Source organism: Prosopis cineraria, unplaced genomic scaffold (assembly GCF_029017545.1).
Source record: "Prosopis cineraria cultivar Desert tree isolate PC_DT_omini unplaced genomic scaffold, ASM2901754v1 PC1, whole genome shotgun sequence".
Classification (NCBI taxonomy): Eukaryota; Viridiplantae; Streptophyta; class Magnoliopsida; order Fabales; family Fabaceae; genus Prosopis; species Prosopis cineraria.
The window spans coordinates 8,277,420-8,282,929 of NW_026555332.1; the positions used below are offsets into that span (position 1 = coordinate 8,277,420).

The following is a 5,510-nucleotide window of genomic DNA, read 5'->3' on the forward strand; positions in this document are numbered from 1 at the left end:
GGTGCGATGACCTTTAAGTTACAAGAAGACCTTAATTTTCTGCCCTCCACTTGTGGCGATTCATCATCTCACAAGCCGCATTCACAATTCCAACTGTTTATCTTTTGCGCACCCAGCTTGGCCTCTATAAAGAGATGTGTATATATATATAATTACCTATTTGAATTGGGGGCAAAAAATTCTTACTTGGGATAGGAATCGTAATCGTAATTATATGTACATCTTATTATAAAGCCCCCTACATTGAATGGAACATTTAAAAAATGAAGTAAGTATCAGCACAATATGAAGATGATGGGCATCATTATTTTGGTGATGATGATCTCGTCCCTTCAACGCAATCTCATCGTCTACGGCGATAACACGTCTTACACTTACAAAGCCACAGAAGATGTAATAGTTAACTGTGGCTCCTCCACCTTCGTTCAGCTCGGTAATCGAATAGCGAGTCCTGATATCAACTCTCCTCAGTTTTTTCTCATCGAAAATTCTCCTACGTCCTCAATCCAGGCCAACACATCTACATGCGACATACTTTCTTCACTTAACTATCTCCTTTACTCCAATGCACGCCTTTCTCGCTCTCAATTCACATACTCGTTTTCGGTCACTGAAGGCCCCAAGTTTCTTCGTCTTCACTTCTACCCTTCTTCCTACAACAGCTTTGGTCGCGATTCCTTACTTTTCTCTGTTAAATCAGGTCCCTTCACCCTTCTCAAGAACTTCAACGCTTCACTCGCTGCAGACAACGACGAAGATTCCAGAAGGATCTTGTTTTGAGAATACTGTATCAACGTTCAACTAGGAGTGCAGAGGCTGAATGTTACCTTCATACCCAACACCACCACGAGTCACGACGCATACGCTTTTATAAACGGGATCGAGGTTGTTTCTATGCCCACTTATCTTTATTGAACAGAATTGAGATTTTCAATGTAAGTGATGCCATTTCCAATCTGGGAGGTCCCAATCCTGATCCTCATCTAAAGCCATACTCACTACCTACCAACTCCCAAAAGCCTAGAAACTCAAAGAGAAGGATGATGATTTCTGTGGTTGCTGGTACTACTTCAGGACTCATTATGCTATCTATCATTCTTCTCATCATCTGGAAACTCATCAGAACGAGGGTGAAGCACTCCAATGCCACATCGAAACCAAGCATGAGGACCAACGGGTCATCATCACTCCCATCCAAATTGTGTCGATACTTTTCAATTGCTGAGATCAAAGCAGCCACAAATAGGCGTTGGAGGTTTCGGTAATGTGTATAAAGGATACATTGACAAAAATACACTGCCAGTCGCCATGAAACGGCTCAACTCGGGTTCGCAACAAGGGTCCCAGGAGTTTCAGACCGAGATTGAGATGCTCTCTCAACTTCGTCACGCTCACTTGGTGTCCCTGATTGGTTATTGTAACGATGGCGGCGAGATGATTCTGGTTTATGAGTTCATGGCTCGTGGGACTCTTATTGACCATCTTTGTGGTTGTGATTGTAAATAACCACTTTCGTGGAAGCAGAGATTGGAGATGTGCCTTGGAGCAGCGCGAGGACTGCACTACCTTCATATAGCAGTGTCTTGGTCTCACATAAGCACAGAGGTGAAAGGGAGTGTGGGGTATTTAGACCCAGAATAATACGAGACTTACCAATTGACTCTGAAGTCCGATGTGTACTCATTTAGAATAGTGTTACTTGAAGTATTGTGTGGAAGGCCACCCAGGGTACGTACGGTGGAGAAGCAGAAGTCAAATTTAGTGGATTGGCCATGAAGGAGTGATTCATGAGACAGTGGATCCGTTATTGATAGAAACTATAATGCCGGAGTGCTTGAAAGCGTTCAGTGACCTGGCTTTAATTTGTTTGGCTGATAATGGGAATGAAAGACCATCGATGAATGCCGTGGTGTTGGGCTTAGAGTTTGCGATGAAGCTGCAAGAAAGCACAGAGGGCCCACTGAAGGATGAGAGTAGTGGGACCCAAGAAGAGAAAGAAGAGACATTATTGATGAAGAAAGGTGTGGAAGTAAGGAACTGATAGGATGAGATTCGTAGTTAGTAAGTTTCGCTTTTTAACATGAATCCTACTACAGGCATGCCAATCAACAAGGATCGACTTTGCTATTACAATCCTAAATCCCACATGTATGGAATATATATATGTATGTATATTATTAATACAAACATATTATTTTAAAATTATTTACTCGGTGCTTAGTCAAAATGAAATTTTAGTCTTTTATATGATAAAGAATTAACTTGTCATTTGGTATTTATTTATAATTTCAAAGACTTACTTAATATTTACTTTTTTATATAGTATTTATGTGAAATCTTTTAGGCCTTTTCGATAATTTTTTAGATCTCTTTTTTTATTTTCTAATCAACTAAAAGTTAATATTGATTTTTGTTAATGAAATACAAGGGAAACATTGCACACTTTTTTTTTCAAGTTTTGAGAAAACATTACACTAAAAAACCTTTAAAAAATTTAAAAACCTTAAAAAAAACACAACTCAATGAATATTTTAAAAGCAAAAATATCTTTTAATCACATCCAACACTAATGTCCGTTAATTAAAAGATAACATTGCAATGATTTTGACACTCGAGGGTGACATTATTTCAATAAATAGTACTCTCTTCATTAAAAAATGTAAGACATTTTTAATTAAATCTCACTGTCAATAAAGTAGGTACCTATTTTTCAACTAACCCTATCTTTCTATATTTATCCCTATTAAACACCTTAAAATAAATATAAAATCATTATCAATAGGGGTACTTTTGAAAAAAAAAGCAATGATTACATTTCGAAAGATTAAAAATACTTTATATTTTTTAACATCGAACTTCTCAAAAAATGCCTTATATTTTTGAACGAAATGAGTATATAATATCAGGTGCTTCTCATAAAATAATTCAGCAATAAAAATGCCCTTTAAATCTAAATATAATAAAATCAACACGGTTAGAATGCTACCCACATGGACGAAGAAGTCAGAATCGGAAACATATTATGAAGGAGAAGACAATGCACATTTCACACATCAAACCCCTCGGAGTTAAGATTGCTTTTATCTGTTATTAGAAGACTCTTTCTTTTAGCTAGCTTTCGACGTACGGTGGGTGCTTAGAGATGCTAGGTCTTCATTTGAAACAATAAATGAATGAATGAATAATAAAATTTAAAAAAAAAAACTAACATGAACGTACGTGTATATGTAAGTAGGCAATGTTCTTCATTTGTCGTTGGAACTATTGATGATAATTGTATTTGATTTGATTTAGGGTATTAAGATTTGATTTAGTATTTAAGAATTACTATTAATTTTTTAACATCTTAGATTTATTTTACCTTTAAGTACTATCTCAAATAAAATAAGATATCTGGCCTAGCTGAGATCAAAGCAGCCACAAATAATTTCGACGGTATCTTCATAATAGGCGTTGGAGGCTTCGGTAACGTGTACAAAGGCTACATCGACAACAATACACTGCCGGTCGCCATCAAACGACTCAAACCGGGTTCGCAACAAGGGGCCCGGGAGTTCCAGACCGAGATTGAGATGCTCTCTCAACTCCGTCATGCTCACTTGGTGTCCCTGATTGGATATTGCAACGACGGTGGCGAGATGATTCTGGTTTATGAGTTCATGGCTCGTGGGACTCTTAGTGACCATCTTTATGGTTTTGATTGTAAAGAACCACTTTCATGGAAGCAGAGGTTGGAGATGTGCCTTGGGGCAGCGCGTGGACTGCACCACCTTCATACAGGAGCCAGCCGCAACATCATTCACCGGGACGTGAAGAGCACGAACATCTTGGTGGATGAGAAATGGGTGGCGAAGGTTTCTGATTTCGGACTACCCAAAGTGAGGGCCTACAGGAACGTCTCGATCTCACATAAGCACAATGGTAAAAGGGAGTGTGGGGTATTTGGACCCAGAATACTACAAGCGTCAACGTTTGACACTGAAGTCCGACGTGTTCTCATTTGGAGCAGTACTGCTTGAAGTATTGTGTGGAAGGCCGCCCATGCTACGTGCTGTGGAGAAGAAGAAGTCAAATTTAGTGGAATTGTTCAGAAGATGCCACCATCAAGGAGCGATTCATGAGACAGTGGATCCATTAGTGATAGAAATTATAACGCCGGAATGCTTGAAAGCGTTTAGTGACTTGGCGTTAACTTGTTTGGCAGATGATGCGAATGAACGGTCATCAATGAATGATGTGGTGTGGGGCTTAGAGTATGCGATGAAGCTGCAAGAGTGCACAGAGGGCCCACTGAAGGATCAAAGCAGTGGGACCCAAGAAGAGAAAGAAGAGACGACGTTGATGAAGAAAGGTGGAAGATGAGGAACTGATATGATGAGATTCGTAGTTGGTCAGTAAGTTGCCCTTATTTAACACGAATCCTACTCCATGTGTGCCAATCAACAAGGATCGACTTTGTTATTACAATCCTAAATCCCACATGTGTGGAATGTGTGTGTGTGTGTTATTAACCAGATATTGTTAAGACAAACATATTATTTTTAAATTTATTTACTCGGTGCTTAGTCAAAATAAAATTTTAGTCTTTTATATTATAAAGAAATAACTTGTCATTTGGTACTTATTTATAATTTAAAAGACTTAATTGATATTTATTTTTTATATAGTATTTATTTGTAATTTTTTAGGCTTTTCGATAATTTTTTAGCTCTCTTTTTAATTTTTTTAATTAACTAAAAGTTAATATTGATTTTTGTTAATAAAATACAGGGGCAACATTGCACACTTTTTTTTTTTCAAATGTTTTGAGAAAACATTACACTAAAAAACCTTTAAAAAAATATTCAAATACCTCTAAAAAAATCACAACTCAATGCATACTTTAAAAGAAAAAATATTTTTAATCACGGTCCACACCAATATCCTTTAGTTAAAAGATAGCATTGCAATGATTTTTGATACTTGAGGGTGACATTATTTCTAGCGTATAATATGGGGTGCTTCTCATAAAATAATTCAGCTATAAAAATGCCCTTTAAATATAAATATAATAAAATCAACACGGTTTGAATGCTGCACACATGGACGAAGAAGTCAGGATCGGAAACATATTATGAAGAAGACAATGCACATTCCACACATCAAACCACTTGGAGTTAAGACTGCTTTTATCTGTTATTAGAAAACTCTTTCTTTTAGCTAGCTTCCGACGTACGGTGGGTGCTTACAGCTGCTAGGTTTTCATTTGAAACGATAAATGAATGAATGAATGAATAATAAAATTAAAAAAAAAGACTAACATGGACGTATGTGTATCTTTGGATCCATATGCTTTTATTTTTTTTTTTTTGGCAACATTCTTTGGAACCATATATATGCTTGAATTTATATCCAACGCACATCCATATTCCAAATCTTTATCTAATCTCTTCATCACGCGTTATATTTTTCTTTTTCTTTTTGAAAATCATATAGTCCATATTCCAAGTCTTTATCCAATCTCTTCACGC

At 37.0% G+C, this 5,510-nt stretch overlaps 1 pseudogene; it reads left to right on the plus strand.

The window, feature by feature from the left end:
* Nucleotides 1-293: 293 nt before the first annotated feature.
* On the plus strand, nt 294-4,362 carry LOC129310162 (receptor-like protein kinase FERONIA; annotated as a pseudogene).
* Nucleotides 4,363-5,510: the final 1,148 nt, after the last annotated feature.